The following is a 21141-nucleotide window of genomic DNA, read 5'->3' as shown; positions in this document are numbered from 1 at the left end:
CTCCTCCTCCTCCTCCTCCTCCTCCTCCTCCCCTTCCTCCTTGCCTCCTCTTCTCCCTCCCATTTCTCCGTCTCCTCCTCTTTGTCTGGAATGAACACATTTCCACCTAGGGCCTGCTCAGCTGGAAGCATATCTTTCTTTTGTTTAGCTGTAAAACTAATGAGCATGCTTCAGGAAGGAAGGCCTATTGATCACATCAAATGCCCCAGCTCTGTGCTATGAATTTTCAAGTGCATTATTTCAGTGAATATAATGACAAATGGACTGTCTAAGGCTCACAGAGGCTAGAAAACTTGGCCAAGGTCACATAGCCTAGCAAGAATTGGAGCTAGGAAATGAACTATACAGCTTGTGGGTGGGGATGGAAGGGAAAACCTGGGAGAGAACAAGGTGGGGTGACATTGTCTAAAAAGAAATGTACTCTTTACCTGACTTATATAACATCACCTTTATAATAACAATTAAAGTTTGTTTTTAAAGAATTGGAGCTATAAAAGAATTCAAACTCAGAACATCTAGCAACAAACCCTGAGAAAGTCTAGCAACAAACTCTGAGAACTCAGCTACACTCTGTACCAAGAAGAGGGCATTTTTGCGGAAAAACAAACCCCTTCAGTATCAATGTCTCCTTATTCCAACTGCCATGCCTGATCACAGAATCTCAGCATGTCATTAGCTGCCTTATCAAGCTTGTATGCAAACACACACAATCCAATACCTATAGAAGGTATTGAATTTAAACTTGGGAACACACTGGCCCATCATTATTTGTGCATTTCCCAAATTAGATCCTTGGCTAAAGAATACAGTTTGCTCTTGTCACAAGATTGATGGCTCACTGGAAGCTTCAACAAGACTGCCATCTGCATTCCCTGTCCCCAGCCTTGGGGGACTGAGAATCAAGGTCATGATGTGTTTGGTCTGCCACATCATCCCCAAACTGTCACAGAACTAGCTGCCAGGGGACATTTTCACCCCTCAAGCCAGAAGAGCAAGTAGATCTTCTAAATGATTATTTTGTGATGACATCCAGACCCATTTCAGTCTTTAAGCAGAGTTTCTAGCAGGTGAATCCACAGTATTTGCCCTAAGGATGTTGCAATAACTCACTGATTTCCTGTTTCAAGATGAGTGTCAAGTCAAAGGACTACTCCCCTTCCAGGAAAGAAAAAAAAATCCATGTATGTGTGAAATGTAGTTGAATAGAATACAGGTAATAATTTGTGTTTTTATAAATGAATCAAGATGTGAATCAAGCATGGGGAATGTATTTGATCCTCTTAGGATTACATCATGGGTAATTCCATACCTTCCTAATGTGTTTGAAACAGGCATTTCATGTTCCCAGGGGCCACATTTGAAGTCTTATTTCTAGGGTTTCAAGTATTTTCATGGCCCATAATGCTCTATCAGGAGAACAAGTCTGGTCCCATGATAGGTATACTTTATTGACTGTAAGTCATTAAGAAATAGACATTTTATGCTGATCTTTATCAGCCTTGGTGCCAGACTGAGACAAGATGGCACATACTGACAGTGGAAGGCACCAAAGTTGATGGAAAGATGAGATTGCCTGAAGTAACCTGCATGGCCTTTTTCACTCTCATGCTGATCCAAGCAAGTCTAGGATAAGCTTTGAATCTTTAAAGGTCACAGTTTCTTCAAACTGTAGTAGAAGTGGTGGCTCTTTCTGTCCACCAAAACTGCACATCCACTTGGGTATGTGTTTGCATGTATTCTGTGGGCTTCAATATAATCCAGTGAACCCAAAGGTCTATAGAGATTATGGATCATTAGAAAATCTCACTGGCACTTATGTTTATATTATAATTTAAAGAAAATTTTGTGTTGGAGACAGGGTTCAGGTACATTAATTTATTCTCTCCTAGGAAAGAAGGCCTCTTGACTGGCTTAGATGTCTTCTTGTTCTCCTATACTGAAAACAGGAAGGACCCCACTGGGCCTATCTAGTGATAGCAGAAATAGGAATGGTTCTGGATAGATCCTTTTCCTTTTCCAAGAATTTGCCACTTTTCATACCTTTCTCTATTCTAAAACCAAATAACCATAAGAAGGCACAGAGGCTGAGAGCTCTGACTCATACTTGTAACTTCAGCTATTGAAAAGGCAGAGACTGGGAAGATGACTAGTCCAGCAAAGAGTTGGAGAGATCTCATCTCAACCAATAGCTAGCTGGACATAGTGGTACACATCTGTCATCCTAGCCACATAGGTAATGCAAACAGGAAAATCTAGGTCCAGGTTGGGTAAAGTAAAAATGAGAGAGCCTATTCCCCAAACAACTAAAGCAAAAAGTACTGAAGGCATGTCTCAACTAGTAAAGCACCAACCTAGCATGTGTGAGGCTCTAGCTTCAACCGCCAGTACTACCACTACTACCACCACCACCACCCAATGAGCCAAAGAGCTCCCTTCCCATAGCTTAGCAGACTCCTTTCCCTTTCCCCTTAGTATGCTCCTTTCTTAGGCACCTCTAGGCTCATGTAGTAAAGGGAGTGAATAATCTGCCAGTAAGTAATCTGCCTCCAACCCCCTCTACCTTGGGATGGCACTTCTCTGGGGCAGCTACCACCATATAGGGCAACAAGAGCCCCCTGGAATGTCTTTCAGGTCTAGGAGCTGCCGGGCTACTTATCTACTATGGGCAGCAGTCATAAATCCTAATCCACCATGATGAAGCCCCTGGTCCTCACATCCACACCAGGGTCTCCACCTCCTAGCCCCTTCTAGCCCCTCCTAGACCTCCTAGGTTGTATAGGTCACCTCAGACAGTAGCCGGCGCTTCTTCTCACTTCTCCCTTGTGAGAAGGGGTCTTGCCGGCCCCCTTCCCAACAATAAACCTTTCTTTGTTCTCTGTACCTGGATGTCTGTGTGGTTTTCTGGCAAAGTCTAAAAGACTCTTACAATATATATCCCTTATTTCTCATTACAAACACGGGGTTTTGTAAGCTTCATTAAGTCCCAGATGTGAGCACCACCATGTTTAGTATGCCTTCTTGGATTTTGAGACCATGCACTTGTTTCTCATGGTTTTGTCTATGAACCACTAGGCGGAGTAGTCACCAGGAGAAGTAGTCACTAAAAAAAGTAGTCACTAGGAGAAGTAACTTTGCACTGGCCTGGGATCACCCACATTTTGCCTCAGAATCATCACTAGGCACCTCCTTTTGATTCTTGGTCCCTCCACAGTTGAGGATTGCTGGTTTATTTACCTGTCTCCTTCAATTTCCCACCATAAGATAACTAACACCAAGAAAAAAAACTATCCATGAACACAAGAAAACCATGGTAGAGTAGGACAGGAAAGATTCACTTAGAAAAGGTCAAGCTCCAATCTGCCTGTGGAGAACCCTTTCTTGACAATCGGGAATAAAACAGTTCCAGATTCTCAGTATCCTCAAGTTGTCACGTTCTACAACATTCAGTTGCTCACAAGTGTGTGTTTCTGAAAGCTGAGCAATCTGCTCCACTTACTACTCCTGCAGAGGGTCTCCATAAAGGTTATTCCATCAAGAGAACCCTTGACTCCATCCTTCCCCAACCTTAACCTTTCAGAAGCTTATTTAACCACCTGCTGTTAGCCGTGCCTGGCCAATATAATTAATGTCTCAGCCTTCTGTAGACAGAAACGATCTCTGAGAATCACTTTTCCAAATATTGATTCATCCTCACGAATTTTCATATATAATAAATATTACATATTATATAATTCGTTTTATGTACATATATAATGTTTATTAGATGCTCGGCACCATGCTAGGTGCTGGAGATGCAGTTCTGTACAAAACACAGACACTGCCCTGCCCTGTTGGATTCTTAGCGAGGACATACTACAAAAACAATAGCAGCTCTTTCCAAAGCTCTGCTGAGCTCATTCTCCCCCTCCTTGGCAATGAAATGGAGCAAGAGCAGAGAGAGCCAGGCAATTGTCCTGGTATTTAGGGGTAGCCAGCTGTGAAAAGAATTTCCATTAGATTCAACAGTAGAACCCAGTCATGTATTTGTGGGTCACACTTTAATCCTAGCTACTCCAAAGGCTGAGATCTGAGGACTGCAGTTCAAAGCGAGCCTTGGAAGAAAAGTCCATGAGACTCTTCTCTCCAATTAACTAGTAAGAAGCCAGAAGTGGAGTTGTGGCTCAAGTGGTAGAGCTGACCAGCCTTGAGCTAAAAAGCCAAGCCAGAGTGAGAGGCTCTGAGTTCAAGCCTCAGTACCAGCACACACACACACACACACACACACACACACACATTCATGCATGTACACACACACACACATACACACACAGAATCCATCCTTTTCTCTGCAGCAAGCCCCTACCCTTGTTTTCACAGAAAACCCCCTCCAGGACATGGACTTGGCAGACAGGATAAAGCCTCTGAATTCATAGAGCATTCTCAGCCAAAACCAATCTCTACTCAGAGCAGAATAAAGTAGTTGGTTGTCTGGATGGCTGAAAGTCTAGTCCCAAGACAATGGTGTGTTTATGTGTTAGAGGGTTAGGAGCAGGTTGTTAACATAAAACCCACCGTAAACAGATCTGTTAATTCAGTTCCTGGCAGGGGCTTCTGTTATCTTCTGAATACCTCCCAGAGGGGATAAACCCTTCCTTTTCATTTGAGTTGGCAGCAGAGTTATTTTCTTGCACCTGTTGCTCTGCTCCGATAACAACGCAGTTAAGCATTGATTTGTTGGAAAATAAACAGAAAAAAAAGAAAGAAAGAAAGGCATGTGCCCAAGCAGCCTGAGCTGGTTTGACTGAGCATTCATGCCAATTTGTTTTTCCTATAAAAACCAAAGAAAAACCTGCGTTTTCAGTTCGGATGTTATCCTCCCACACCCTCTGAATAGAAGAAGGTATGGAATCGGCCAGGGAGAGCTGGTCGGCCAAAAAGCCAGAAGACCTTGTACTTTTCCATTAGCTGGTTCCACAAGGGCACTGAGGGGTAGCCAAAGTCTGGACAGCGATATGGCCAGCCTCCAGCCTGCCTGGGTTCAGATCAGGAATCAGATTAAGAAGATGGGGCCAAATGGGAGGTGGTCAAAACCCAAACTACACGCTTCCAAAGAGTAGACTTCAGAAATCCAGCTTTTCAGAGAGTAGGTGTGGTCTCTGGGTTATCTCCTAAAGCAGAGGCTCAACACCCCCAGAATCTCAGACTAGCCTCTCCCACAGATATCCTCACATCCAGCCCTGGGCAAAGAGCCATACTTGAAGAACACCTCCACTAGTCCTTGGACCATGATATTCCCATTTTGGAAACGAAGCCCACCAAGCCTACCTCAAAAGTGAGCTGCAGAGAGTCACTCAGGTTCCATTCTGCCAAGGGATCTGAGGTGTTGCGTGCTGAGGGGTTGTGTTTTATGTGGAGAGGGCCCGAGCGGCTGGACGTGAGCATTCTACCCTAATCCAATCATCATGGCGCTCCCATTTCTCGTTGAGTGCGTTAATGTCACATGATGAGCGACAACCAAAAAGGGCCGTAGACTGCTAAACAAATCACCCAAGTGGAGATCATGAACAACACTGATTAGTCAGTGGCATCATTCCGAGGAAGCTTTTTAGTATCTTTTGAGGCTGAAGAAAAGTCTATGGAGACAGCAGGCAGTGATTCCCTCCCAAAGCCTCGGGCGTGCCCCTAAGTCTTTCAGCCATGGGTCGCATTACCACAAGGCCACTGATTTAATGGTGGGGCAGGACAGTGGGGAAGGGCTGGGGAACTTGGCTTCGCCAAGTGCGCGTTAAGAACAGGGTGATCTGACAGGGGAGGGACATGGCTGGCTGAGCACTCCCAAGCATTCTTGTCATGAGCAGGGCAGGGAGTGGAGTGCCTCGAACCAAATCAGGCAGCAGAAAAAGAAAAGATTTAACAACACCCTTAGTTGACTGAAAAATAAATAAAATCAGCTGCGCAGGAATGCAAGAAGGGCGGAGGAAGGAAAGGGGTGGGGACTGGAGCCAGGGAGCAGTTGAGATGGACAAGGACAATGGTTTGACCATTTTGAGAGTCAAGTTTCCAACCAGGAAAACACCAAGATACTCAAGCCCAGGAGAGATGAACAGCCATCAATTTGGTATTTCACTGACTGAATAATTACAAACGAGAAAACGATGACAGCAAGAATAGTTCATATTTACATGTTTACTGTGTGTATGAATTGAGCTAGGCTTCACACAAATTATGTCATTAAGTCTCACAAGAACTCCAAGCCTCAGAAATAATATCCTCTACTCCCCCCACCCCACACCACCACCCTGCCATTTTACAGATGAAGAGGCACAGAAAAATTACACAACTTACCCAAAGACAGGGACCTAGTAGCTAAAATTGGGTGGATTGTTAATGCATGTGTTATAAAAAAAAGCATGCAATTCTCAGTAATTCAAAAATGGATTCTTGTGTTTCTAAAGAGGAGAGAGATGTGAGGATTCTTTAAAAACGGCTCCCTTAACTTTTCTTTTTAAGATGAGTAGGAGGCATATTGAACCCCTTTGTGTCCTAATCTGAAAGCTCTTCACTATACTAAGTCATGACCTGCTCAAATTCAAAACCTGGACTCAGGGAAGCTGGGAATATGGCTGGGTGGTAAAAGCTGTGCTTACCATGCATGAGCCCCTGATTCCATGCCCAGTGCCCAAACAAAACAACACAAAAGAAAACAAAACCCAACAACAACAACAGAAAAAAAAAAAAAAACCTTCAGTCTGGCTTCCTGAAAGTCCTGGACTGACTCAGCGTTTAAAGTAGCTACCTGAAGCAGGCTCACACTTATTAACTCTGATAAAAGAGAGTAATAACAACAAGAAACATGGCTGGAAAATTAAGGGGAAATTATGGCTTCTTTGGAGGAATACCTGGTATCTGAGCCATCACGCAAATCCTGAGGGCAGGCCTGTTTGTGTTGGGAATACCATGGTGACATGCAAGAGCCCACAGAGTGTCATTCAGGGGTCCTGAAGTTCACTGCTCAAAGAAATCCAGCATCCCTCCCACACACATACACACTGTCAGCACTGTCTACCACCTTGTTGCAGATCTTGCAACAGGACTGTACAAACTTAGTCCTAAAATATGGACAAATGAGATTTATTTCATTCTCATCCTTGCAGCCTGAAAACTGAATAAGATCTGGATTTCCTCACATATCAGAGAATATCTGCCTTAAAAAAGAAAGAGTTTTCTTTGTTCAGATAATCATGAAATGAAAACAGAAAGAAATCGGGACTCTTCCTTCCTTCCTTTCTTTCTTTTAAAGTATCTTCCTAAGAATATACACCCTCCTAGGCCAGGTCTTATTTTTCTCTTCCCAAACAGATTTTGTTCTGCTTCTTCTAACTCTTGGGACTCTGTGTCAAGCTCTCTGGAAAATAAAACAAGAAAACCTATCTGAAAGGCAAGCAACTCCTCACCAGAATAGTTTCCAAGGAATTAAAATTCCTGATGGTTTGAGCAGTCCCTCTATTATTTCAGAGGAAACCTTGAGAACTAAACACTTCACAAGCTCAGAAACGATATCCTCCACTCTTGGCAGACCTCAGCCTTCTCCTCATGGCTGATTAGAGAAGCAGGGTGAGAGTATGCAAGGGATCTCTTCCGTCTGCCACAGCTTCCCAACCTCTCAACACAACGGAATTGTCTGCACACACAAACCTTCTCACCACATCTAAGGGCAGAACAAGTTTTGTAATGCACGGCTCATGTAAAAAGAAAATGCAGAGCATCTTGTTTCAAACTTATTAAAACATGGCACAAATAAGAGTCTTTCTAAGCTCTGGCCTATGTAACTGCACAGGTTGCAAACCCAGAACATTGGTTGGTCTCTCCCAGGGGTGTTGGATCTCAACTTCCTTTACCCCAACCAAAGCTGTATCACACCCCAGTGGGAACAGGGAGGTCTTTCCTGTCTTCAAATGCCCTATTGTCTACCTCATCAGGTGATTCGGAAGATAAACTAAATATGACGTAGATTATGTCTATAACCAGCTTGCCTATAGCAGGCACCCAACAAAGGTTAGCTTTTATTCACATTAGTGTTACTACTATTATCATCTTCATAATGCCAAGATCCCGACACAACTCCAAGAATGCTGAGAGGCAGAGAAAATATATTGTTTTCTTTTGGCAGAGATTGTCTATCCACGAATGGTGCTCAGCCATCATTTCATTCATGACGTGCAGGAAAAGGTTGTAAATTAGAACTTCTTAATCTTTTTATTTGTACCGTACGCTATTCTGCAACCTGTCGAGGCCTGCAGGCCCCTTCTCCCGATCTTAATTGCCGAAATACTTTGTAAGACATATGTGCGGCATCATAATAATATACATGCTTCTTCATTAACACATCAAATAAGAATATCTAGTACAAGTCTAATAACTTCTGTGATGTCAGATAATGACATTCTGAGAAATACTAAGCAAAGACTAAAATGTTTGGGACTTCTCTTCACAATAGTCACAGTTGTGGCTAATCATAATATAGATTCACATTAAAAAGATTCATATTGAGAGAATATCTATTCATAGCAAGAAAAGATGCTCAACTTTATTTAGAGGTTTTTGTAAATGGTAGTAAATATGTTCTTGTAAATGGTAATATATATATATATATAAAATATCCAAGTTTATACACACTTTGAGTCCTCCCCATAGACACCAAGAGATATTTGGACACTAGAGAGACTATTTTACTATCAGTGAGGATTGGCCTGTTGAACTCAGCCCCTAGAAACTACTTCCACATGGCCTGAACATTTGAACAAGTCAGCAAGAGGCAGATCCTATCATGTCCAGGCAAAATTAGTAAATAGTAAATGCCCAAAGTCAGTTCTTCAGCAGCTGTGCTCAATAGACATCTGGAGACCCTGTCAAGAATTTTAGAAGTGAGCACCAATGTACAAAGGCATTGTCGGTCCTGTGAACTGCCTGGAGGGAGCCTTTATTTTCTGGAGGTTCCTATGGACCAGACATCAGGCACAGGGATAAGAGTAGAGTGTGCTTCCTGAACCCCCCAGGGCCTTCCCACGGCCTCCATGGATCATGGTTTGCAGACAGCTCAAAAAGAGGCTTAAGCAGGGGTATAGAAATGAAGGGACAAAGGGTGATCAAAGGCAGCAATGGTTTTCACTAGACACTATGTTGAAAATGAACTATACAACTCGTGGGTAAAGACGGGAGGTAAAACTGGGAGAGAACAAGGGAAGGGGTGACATTGTCCAAGAAGAAATGTACTTTACCTGCCTTATGTAACTGCAACCCCTCCACACATCACCTTTATAATAACAATTTTTAAATAGCTCAGTGTGGAGGTTCTCCATTAACTTGGGATTGTCCCATTTCCCTGCTGCTCACTATTCCTACCCAGTGCATTTCTTTCTTAAAGTTACAGTATAGAACCAGAGTAGAACATTATTTTTTTAAAAAATTGCTTTCAGAAATTAGTACTTATCCACTCCAGCCAAAGGGAGAGTCACCAAAAACAATTAAACTGAATACTTCTCCTTGACTTCTGCAAGTTACTAATAACTCACACACATTTTTCTGGGTGTTTTCTTACTCTTTGCTTACCTTAAACCTTACAACATCCCTGTGCCGTATGTGTCATTAACCCCATTTTCCAGATGAAGAACTTAGATGATACCACTTACATAATTCACCCAGAGTCACTTGACTACCCCAGTGGCAGTGTCCAATTTGAACCCAGGTAGTCTGACTCTAAATCCAATGCTCTTTATACCACATTCCAGCTGCTCACAGGCCATAAAGACTCCTTTGCTGCCAGCCTCTTCAGATACACAGCAGTGAACCTCTGCTTTCCAACAGTGTTTCTCCACCTCTGACCAGTGGAGATGCAGAAGCTGTGATTCGGTGCTCTCTGGTTTTCTAAGTGGACAAAGTCTAAGCATATACCAAATTTAGGGTCGAATCCACAGGCTCCTACAAAGACAAAACAAATCTGGTGCCAGAAGCCAATGACTCATGCCTGTAATCCTAACTACCCAGCAGACTGAGATCTGAGGATCACAGTTCAAAGCCAGCCTGGCAGGAAAGTCCATGAGGCTCATATCTCCACTTAACCACTAGAAACCTGGAAATGGAGCTGTGGCTACCCTTGGACAAAAGGGCTCAGGGACAGGGCCTGAGCCCTGAGTTGAAGCCTCACTACAGACAAAAAAACAAAACAAAACAAAACAAAAAACCTGTCTTGTTACTATATAAACAGAACCATGTCACTATATAAATAGAAAATAGTTCTTCAGACTACCTTCACTTCGTCCTCTAAAATACTCCATCAACTCTACTAAGGAAATTTTCCAAAGAAGATCCTTTTCCTATTCCAAGAAAAGTTTGTCAGAGCTTTGGAGGATAATTTGCACCAGGCAAGGAGGAAGGCTAATGGAGGGATTGAAATTTCTCCAATCTCTAACTTGTAAGATGCTGGCCCTCAATATGTTGTTGTTTGTGTATCTACGACATGGAGTGAGGAGGAAGTGGTAGGTATAATATTTCAGGTTCACCACAATTACAACACATATCAAAGAAAGTCTGCAGACAAGGTCATGAAAAAGTAGAAATAAATTGTTCTGCTGATAGCAGCGTTAATAAGGTGCCTCATTAGTTCAATTATCAGACTATTATCAGTTTGGCACTTTGGCTCCTTTTTAAGCTTAGGCTTTGTTTCACGAGAAAGCATGCTTTAAATGCAGCCACACTGTTTATATTTGAAATAAATAGCCATGTACCCTGAGCAATAATTACAATGCTTTCAAGAAAATACCCAAGACACGCTCTGGGGTCCCAAGAGTTGAGAAAGATTGGAGGAGAACGTGAATCCCATAGGCCAGAGTAAAGGGGCCCAGTCCCGTCCAACAAACTGAGGGCAGAATGTGGTTAGGTGCTAGTGAAATCATTTTCAAAGGAGTATTTTACAGGGTGTCTCTTTTAAAACAAGGTCAATTAGTACCCTAGGAACATCTTTAAGTGGGACACCCTGCTTGACCCTGTTACAAGCTCTAGTTACTCCAGATACATGGCTGAGGCCCTCAGGGAACATTCCACGACTTCCCACTGAGACTTTGCAAAGAGAAGGAGCCCCGATCCTTCCCATCTGCCCAGTTTTCTTGGACGGTCAGGGTAGCAAACTCACAAGGGCCCATATGGACGGACTGGATGCCAAGGTGCCAAATGCCACCTTACCAGCGGTGTTTTGTGGACAGCACTGTTAGAGTATCTTCTCCTGTTCATTGGCTACTTCCTATGCTCACAGCTTCACCCACTTCCACACTCACGCTGGCTTTGAGCACGGGACAAAAACTGATAAAGATGGGGTATGGATGGAAGTAGACTCTTATACACCCACAAAACTCCAGGTGTTGGGTCTAAGTACCTCCTCGAAGTATAATCCCTTAGCTAAAGTTCTGAGGGATCCAAGGAAGGAAATTAAGTGTGGACCCAACTCTTCTTTCCTATCTCATCCGGATAGGGCATCTGCCACCCACTTCCCAAGTAGTCTTACTGCCCCCTACCTTCAGACATAGCTGCCCCCTTTCCTTTCTACCCTCCCCCACCCCACCACTTTGGTCAAATCAGCCATAGTACCTGAGGGTTGAAATGGATTTTAAAGATGATCAGGTTTGTCTAGAGAAGGAAACCAAAGTTCAGAGAGGTAGAGTATGGTGCTCTGAGACATAGCTTTGCCAGTTCTTCTGACTACCATCCTGAGCACTGTACCACACAGTGTGCCCATCACTCCAAAGGTAGAATCTGGCCTTCTTCAGAAAAGATTCTTAAGAAACTATCTTTGCTCCCCAGGATTATTTTGTCAAATAACTCTGAAAGATCCATGGGACTTTTTCCTCTAGTATATCACTGCTTCCTGATCTCATTGTCATGTGGCTAGAAAACAGGTCTCTCCTGAGATGATTTGTTTGAAGGTGTATTCGCCACTCAGCACTGCTGATTTCCCGTACAAGCCTAGCAATCTGGCCCTTTCAAATTGTCCAAGTTAAAGACACAAAACAATTTTTAATAGGAGTACAATTGCTCATTAGAATAAATGAGAGCATTTTCTAAAACTCACATATGAAAATGTCTGAAAAAGTAAAATATCCATTCTTTGCTTTCAGTTATTCAGAGACATAATAAAGTATGGTTGTCTCTGGCCTCTGTGCTCAAATAACAACCCCACCACACATTCGGCTGACTCAAGCTGACAGCCACTATGCTCTGCTTTTGCCAGGTAACAAAGGCAGGGAAAATGTGTGCAGTCTCTAAACAGCACACAATGTCTCAAGAACCTCACCCTCAACAGAAAAGACACCACTTTGACATTACCAAAGAGTAAATCTAACAAGAGAAATGGGCTGAAATCGCTGTAAAATGGTGCCACCAAAGTTCTGATTCACTAAATGCATGGCATTGTCCCTGGAGGGTGTTAGCAAATTCTGCTATGATATTCTTAATGCCCACATGTCATCCTGTCTCCCAGAGGTCTTTGAAGGCCACCTCTGTTTGAAAGCACACCTGGAGGAAGGAGAACCCTTATAATGTCTGAATCTCTGACTGTGTGACACTGTAGTACGAAACATTGGTTCTTACACAAGACTTCCAGAAAAGCAATGAAGTTCAATAAACATGACCCAGTGTTCAGGACCCAAATTCAAGGAGGAGTGACAGGAGATAAGAAAGGAAATAAAACATTGCAGGACCCCAGAAAATTAAATTCTACTTCCTTAGAAAGATACTTTGACCCAAAGAACGCACGCTGACCTGAGACTTAATATGAGTTCCTTCTAGTTTTCAGCTAGCTTGCTGAATATAATTGAGTCCACATCGTAACTTCTCGGTTTCCATTTTGTCTCAGACCATTGAGAAGCCAAAAAGGCCCCTGGTAGATCTGGTCTGTGAATGGGAGTACTTCCAAAAACTTCTAAGCTGGGAATCATGTTAAAGGGCTACAATGGTTCAAGGCTCTTCTACAAGAAATTGCAATCAATGAATATATTAAGAATTTTTTAAATTCTAGAATGTAGTAAATGATAAAGTATGTATTAATACTATTAATCAATTGCATTCACATAAAAATAATCTAACAGTTTGAGCGAATCCAACAAATTGGTCATTTTTAGCACAACAGAATAAATGTAAGTAAATTTGAGAACTTTTGTACCGATCAGACCTACACCAGCATCTTGCTCTGCCCCTAGCTAGCTTTAAAAGATCCTGAAAACCATCCTGAATGATGAGATGAGAAGACTTTAATCTTAGCCATTCTCCCAGTCTTGCTCTTGCTTCCATCAAACAATTTGAAAACACGGTCCAAATGACTCTCACTTCATTTTCCTCCAGTTTTTAAACACCATTACCTATTGAGGTAGAAATGGCATGGAACCACTTGGCTCCATATTATGAGAAGATGGTCTTGATGAGTTATTTCAAAGTCCTAGAATTTTAAGTGACAAAAAGAGGACAATGGAGCCTTCTACAAACTTCAAAGGTAGCGATTACATTCTTCAAATCCCTTTAAGAGCCTTCTCTAATAGCATTTCCTAACCATGAAATTCTTCCTAACGTCTTTATTAATGCTGTTGGAAATCTCTTCTTCTCTTGACCTCAGGGGAAGTAGCACACAGCTCTGTGTGACACTCAACTTCCCTTTTCCACATTGAAAGACACCATTGGAACTCATCCTCACACCTATGTCCAAAGGACCAGGGCCTGAGACACAGCTTCAGTCAGGAAGTGCTCAGAATCTACTCATTCACTTTTTTTCTGTCACTGGGGATCAGTGACAACAACCACCAAAGATATTTGTAAACAGGCTCACAAAATCTTACATTTCATCTAAAAACAAAACCAAATAATCCCTGCCTACTACTTGGAGTACCCTGCGTTAGCAAATATGTTGGAAATGTGATTTTGCTGTTGCAGTGCTATGATCAACCAACATAAAGATTACTTCTCCTCTATTCCCAGTCTATGCAGTAACCAATATTGCTTGGCGGCACACAAACAAAATCAAAAGAGTCCCTATAGCGAAGGCATTTGCTGCTAGTGAGTCACATCTGCTTGTCTAGCCATAGAGCCCATTACAGAGAAACAAAGGGTTAGTTTGTCCCCCAAAATATGGTAAAATACTTTCCCTACATTGCTTTTGATTTTCTAGACAGAGTCGTTTTAAGGGTTCAGCTCCTCCCAATGTTCCTGCTGCCTACTTTGGCTCAGTTGGTCCCTCTTTCCAGTGTGGGGATAAATTATTTTGCCTATTTCTAGCCAGTTCCTAGGAGTTGGAACACACAGATTAACTTGTTTTTCTCTATAGCTTATGTCAGAAAATTATTAGCAAAAGATACCTGTAGAAAAGAAGGGGTTGTACTCAAAGCTCCAACAGCTCCTTAGCCAACCTACCCTGTACTGAGCAATGGCCGAGCTACCTGTCTGTTTTTTGTTTCACAAGAATCCAACCCAGGGGACATGGCTTTGCCATGAGGGCTTTTATATTCACCATGTTTAGATGTCCAGACAATGCAGGAATTCACAGATAACATCCAAAACAGCCCAGCTGCCCCTCAAAATGCGATTCTAACAATACCCAGTGAGGTGAGCCCAGGTAAAGCAAGCTTCACTTCCTGCCAGCTGCCTCCGGGAGTGTGTTTTATTTCATCTGTCTCATTCAAGACAGGCTTCTCTTTCCACTCCGGTATTTGAATTCCAGGTTCAAAAGAAGGTTTAAAAATCAGGACTTACCTCATTTACCTAAAGATTCTGGGTGGGAAATCCAATAGCTCTGGCTAATGGAGAGGAGGCAGTAGGTAGCACGCCAGCTCCTACAGGATTGGGGAGCTACAGTGCTATCACGTCTGAGCCCTCATCAGAGTGAAGATAAATGCATATGACAATAATTTAAAATCATTTTGTACGATGTTAAGCAATAAGCCACCAACCGGGAATTCCCTAAGTCACTTCCCCCTCTTCTGATTGGCTGCCCAGCCCTTTAAAAAAATAAAATAAAGGATTACAAACATTGGCTCATTTGCATTTGGCCAACTCACACATTAGTGTTCAAACAAAACAGGTCTAACCAGGTTATGCCTGTGTGTCTCGAGAACAGAGACAACCTGTTAATGGATGAGGAATTGATTTGGTGGTGACTGTTCTTTTCGGCTTAGTGGCAGTTTCAGGTGAAAAAAATCACCTCACTCCCCACAGAAACCATCAGGAACAGAGAAGGTAAAAATGCAAAACGAGTAGAAGTCCAAATCTGTCAGAGGTGATGGCAGAGGGTATGGAGGCCTCTTGAACATCTATCGCATTTTCCAGCCTGCATTTAGAGCTTTGCTTGGGCTGTTCTGGTACCAGGTTTGAAAGGTGCTCCCAGTTCTCTCTCCAGGCATCATCTTGGTTACCTATTCTGACAATGATCTTGGGTAATTTCAGTGGATTTTGTAAAGGCAAATCCCCCAGCCCTGGAAAAGAACCTTGAGAGAAGATGTGGAAAGGAAGAAAAGGAGAGAGGGGGAGAGATTTAGAGAGGGAAGAGACAGAGACAGAGAGAGACAGAGAGGGAGGGAGGGGGAGAGAGAGAAAGAGAGAGAGAGAATCTGAAATGGAGAAGGGAGGAGGGGCCCACAACGAGATGTTAAAGTCCAACAATCAACTCCCAACAATGCAAGGGCTGATTGGCTGGAGTTATCTAGGTTCTTTACATCCTCCCAACATGGACATAAATCTTTTTATTTTGTTTTACTACTTGTTGACACTCTCTGTAGGAGCTAGAGGAAAGAGAGAACCAAGATGCTACAACTGGAAAGAAAAACAACATAGTTTGAGCAAGAAAGTGAAACACTGAGCAGGATTTCTACAGGTTTCAAACACCCAAACTCCCTCATGTCCCCTGGGTGAAGGGAATACCAGGAGTTCGTTTTCTGCTCCTGCTTCATGGGCCACCAAATATTCCTCTACCTGACGAGGTGAGCCATTTCCCTGGCAAGGAAAAATGCCATCCCCCAATCTCTCTTTCTCTCTCTTTCTTTCTCTCTCTTTCTCTCTTTCTCTCCCCCCTCTCTCTCACTCTCGCAATCTTGCTCGCTCTCACTCTTACTCTCTCTCGCTCTCTCCTTGCTGGGCACCAATCTGGCACGAGCTGAGCAGGTTTCTTGAACTCGCAAGGCCTGCCCTTTGTGGGAGAGGAAAAGGAAATCACATTTTGGGAAAGAGATTCAAAGTCTGATGAAGAAACTCCTTGGCCTAAGAGCAAAGGCTGGCTGTTAACAGAACCAACACAGAGTAGGTGGCCCCTACCTGGCTAAGGGGAGGGGATAAAGGAATTACAGAAGCATCATTCTTTCTTGCTCAGTTTCTTATTTTAGGCAGCATGTATGCAGAGAAGTCTAAAAGTGTAGGGGGCCTTGGAGAGGGGACTCTTGGAATTCCAACAGATCTTAAAGGAGATCTTGAAGATTTGAGTAGTGAACGGGCAGTTCCATAAAGGCCCTCTGTCTCTCTAGCCGCCATCACACATTGCGACCCTCTCCTCAGATGCCACTTCCCATATTAGCCGAGGGAGGGCCTTGTTAACAAGCAAAGGTGTATGTATGCCTTGAGCCTGATAAAAACAGTAAATGTCATTATTGCCTATTATCACATTAGCCCCAATTAGCTTATCAGCTCCAGATCTGAGATCATGGCCCTGGGGAAACAGCCTGCTGGTGTTTTGCTTGAAAGATGAATCAGGTGCAGCTCAAGGAGCTCAGGCAGGGGTAGGGGTGGGGAATCACTGCTGGTAGGACTGCAAACAGGCAAACTTGGCCTTCTTTGCGCTTTTGCCTGAAATTAACCTGACACAGCAGAGTACAGTTCCAGGTAAATGATGTGTGGTCCTGAGGTAGTGAACTTCAAATGCAATGCTTAGTATGATGCAGCTCCTTGGCCCTGGCTAAGGGCCCAACTACCTTTAATTATAAGACCTTTAATTTGTAGCTGAAGAATCCTGGTTCTCTCTCCATTCTTCTTTCCACTCACTCCTGTCAGCCAGATGGCAGGACAGCTTCATGAAGGCACTCTTAAGAGGAGTCATTTTGGGGCACTGGTCTGGGTGGAAAGGAACAGCAGAATGTCATCTCATTCTCAGAAGCCACTTTGTTCGTAGAGTTTCTTATATGAAGTAATTATCAGTGTGTGTGGTACCTCATGGCTACTTACTGCTGGTTCTTTTCTTCTATCTTAGTTGAACTACCTAGAAGAAAAACATAAGCAAGAAGTATTTATTTTTCCATGAAAAAAGAAGCCAGGTAGGCCTTTTGCATCTGCAGGGAAATTCCTTTGGAATATTAAGTCTTTTACTCTATAGTCAACTTCAATAAGATAGTGCTAAGATGTGAGAGAGGAGAGCGAGGAAAGAGGAGGAGGAGGAGAGGAGGAGGAGGAGAATGAGAAAGGAGAGGGGGAGAGAACAGAGTACTGAAAATTGAACTTGGTGAGGCCTTTTTTGCAAGAATCTCATATATATCAAGAAAGTCACTCATAGTGAGAAATTCAAGTCATACCATGACTCCCTCAAACACAGCACACACCCTACATGGACACATCATTAATTCTTGAGAGAGAACCAGGCAAGAGTCTCATTCTCATTGCAGGTCTCCCTCATTTATTCTGTGCCACCAAAATTCTCTGGGAGAATGAGGAAGGACGTGGAGAATGGAATAAAGAGACAAAGTCAAGACCAAGATAATGTCAGGAACTTGAACCAACTGTAGTCATCCAAGTATTCTATATAGAAACTTCCCTGTTTTTCTCTATGGGTCTTAGACCAAAGGCAGTTGCTCACAGAGAAAAGGGGAATAAAACAAATTTGACTATGCTCGTTGCAGGGGAAAGCCTCTGAGTAAGTTGATTTTTCCTCTTAGAAGAGCTACATTATGAACACATAGAACCCTAGGGACCTAATGTCAAATCAAGGCTAAGACAAAGAATTTCTCCAAGGCAAGCCCTATGGATTTGAGTCTTAGTACCAACACTCTGTGGTTACAAGGTCACTGGTACTTGTGGGCTTGCTTTGCAAGAAGGATGGTTGGCTTTGAAGTAGACATTGGCATTTATTTTTGAAAGCAACTATGTGTTTGTATGGATTTCTATCATCCTTTTCAAATTTTTTTATTGTTTTTGTAAAGGCGATGTACAGGGGGTTACAGTTACATAAGTCAGGTACATAAGTCATTTCTTTGTGAACAGTATCATCTCTTCCCTCATTCTCTCCCAGTTTTTCCCTTCTAACTCCGCTCCACAAGTTGTTTTGTTCATTTTCAAAATAGTGTCTAGTGAGTATTCACCCTTTGTTCGCCTTTTGCCCCTCCATTTCTGTGTTCCCCTTACCCTCCCTAAAACAGATAAATGTACATAGAAGACAAAAGGTACAGAAGACAAAACCAGCAACAAAGGAGAAAAACAAAAACAAAATAACAAAAAAAACTCATGTTTCCATTTCTTGGAGTCTATTTCAATAAACATCATTTTATATGAACATATGCACATAGCTATTGAGCCTTTGTTATCCTCTCCTAAGAATATTCTCCTGGTCTCACTATGTGAATGTCTAGAGTCCTGTATAATATATCATGTCCAAGTGTACTTACTTATTTTTTACTATCCAGTATATTCACATATAGATTTATCTATCATCTTCTAATGACAAAGAACTACCTCCAAGGCTGGATGTGACAAACGTATGATATCTGTAGTGAGAACAGGCCTGAAAGGAGCAAGAAATTCTTTGGTCCTATGAAACAGGGAAGAGAGAGTCAAATAGAGAATATCGATACCTATTACCCTGGCTATAGTCAAATAAAGAGCCAGGGTTTATAAATATTTTCTTGCCCCCAACTGGTTGAGGTCAGGGCTTAGGGGATCTCCCTGTGCAATGAGAAGCTTCACAGCCTCTGAAAGAGACAATTGAGTTTTCTTTGTGAGGTCACGCATTGACAGCTGTCTTAATATATGGAGCACTTGTAGATTTTACCATCACTTTTATCATCTATGAGCAATCCCTCTTCCAATGCATGTACACACACACACACACACACACACACACACTCACACTTCAGCTTATGAGTGCAACCATAATCTTACCTAAAAAGATTATGGCCTTGCCCTTTATATTTTAGTAATTCCCAGAATGACTGTCCTCGCCCCTCCCTTGTTTCTTCTGCCTCACAGGTGTCTGATTTCTGGTTTTGCCATTCTTCACAGATAGCCTTAAACCCCGTCCTGACTCATGCCAAGTTCACTGCTGGGAGAAGCACTTTGGTTCTCGACCCATGCCATGAGCTTCACCACAGAATTTTTATTTGTATCCTCCAGAACGTTTAGACATATTGGCCACTTCCAGACAGACTTTCAGACTTCCTGTGGCTAGTATTTTCTCTTCTTTTTTCTATGGGTAAATGTTTCTTATAAATATAGCAGTTGGCTTTTCCATCCCTTCCCCCACTCTTTAGCATTATCCTTTCTTTAATTGACAAATTATGAATGTATATATTTGTGGTGTACTACAGCATGATGCTCTGATATATGGCTAGGTGACATGGCTAAATCAAAATAATCAACATGTGCATTACCTCACATACTTATCATTTTTCTGTAGTGAGAACATTTATAATCTACTCTCTTTGCAATTTGCAAGTACACAATGCATTATTATTAACTGTAGTCACTGTGTTGTATAATTAGTGGGAGGGTGGACAAGGGAGTGAGATTGTTTGTTTTTGTGATACTAAGATTTGAATCCAGGACCTTGCATATAGCAGGAAATCATTCTACCACTGAGCCACATCCCAAACTCAACTATTATTTTTATAGGTTATTTTTAATTATTTCTTTACCTTTTCTATTAGGATATATTAGTTAAACAAGGTGAAGTTTCACTGTGACATTTTCATACATGCATATAAAACATCCCAATCAAATTTACCCTATCACTCTCCCTTACCCTCTTCTTTCTTAAAACAATTTCATCCATTTCATTATGCTATTTTCATATATGCAAATTAGCTACTTATACCCTAGTCATTTTTATTTACCCTCCCCCTCCTGCTGATACCTGTTCACCCAATAGAGCCTATTTTACTCACCCATCATTCCTTTTTAATCTTATTTGTTATGTTTTTTATTTTCATTTATTTATTTTAGCTTAAGAACTCCCCACTATCATGAGACCCTAAAAGATAAAAACAGATTAAAATATTATTGCTGTCTATGGATTGGAGGTAAGACAGTGACAATTGTGGTAGCTTGGCTCCCTTTCCTAGCTCATGGGTATCCAATCTTCTCTGCTATATAATCCTCCCTATTGTGTTCTTGCTCTAAGCCAATGGACCAACAGAGTTAGTGTCACAGGGCAGTGAGCTCCTCCTCACTTCTGTCAAATCAGCACATACCTGCAAGCATGCAGTAATGGCAGTACTGATCACCCTTTTGTGTTTATCACTGTCTAGTCATATTAAGTGGGCTCCTATATTGCTCCGCAGATGATAAACTAGAAAACATGATTCCAACCATCCAAGAGGACATTTTCATGGTTAAAGGTCTCAGTGCCAGGTCTTTTTCACTCAGGGACCATGAGAGAGAAAGAAATGTGTAAAATGTGAAAAATGTGTGTGTGTGTGTGTGTGTGTGTGTGTGTGTGTATTGTGTTCCTGGAGCTGGAACTCAGGACCTGGATGCTGTCCCTAAACTTCTTTGCTCAAAGCTACTGCTCTACCACTTGAACCACAGTTCCATTTCCAGCTGTTTGGTGATTAATGGAAGAGTCTCAAGGATATTCTTTCTCTGGCTGGTTTTGAACCACAATCTTCAGATCACAGCCTTCTGAGTAGCTAGGATTACAGGTATGAGCCATCAACACCCAGCTCAGAGGTATGATTCTTTAGGACAACCTTTAATGGCTGAAGACTAAGGATGCTCAGAACTATCCCCTGAGTCTTTAAAACAAACCAATAACCCCCACAAAAAATGAAATAAATAAAAACTAGTTGGCTTAAACTGTCTCAGAAGCAGTATAATGTGGTGGAAAGAATGCATCTTTGACCAGGCACTAATGGCTCACACATATAATCTGAGCTACTCAGG

At 42.3% G+C, this 21141-nt stretch overlaps 1 protein-coding gene across 3 annotated transcripts in view; it reads right to left on the bottom strand.

The window, feature by feature from the left end:
- The window catches only part of Ehf (ets homologous factor), a 44016-nt gene extending 29138 nt beyond the window's left edge, over nucleotides 1–14878 (bottom strand). For all 3 annotated transcript variants that reach the window (XM_013019673.1, XM_013019674.1, XM_013019675.1), the window contains exon 1: nucleotides 14767–14878. The gene's annotated coding sequence lies outside the window, so the exon portion shown is untranslated. The remainder of the gene's footprint in view (nucleotides 1–14766) is intronic.
- Between the last annotated feature and the right edge of the window lie 6263 nt (nucleotides 14879–21141).

This window comes from Dipodomys ordii, unplaced genomic scaffold (assembly GCF_000151885.1).
Source record: "Dipodomys ordii isolate 6190 unplaced genomic scaffold, Dord_2.0 Scaffold46, whole genome shotgun sequence".
NCBI lineage: Eukaryota > Metazoa > Chordata > Mammalia > Rodentia > Heteromyidae > Dipodomys > Dipodomys ordii.
Note: the sequence above shows the minus strand (reverse complement) of the source record. Positions and strands in the feature narration are given on the sequence as shown.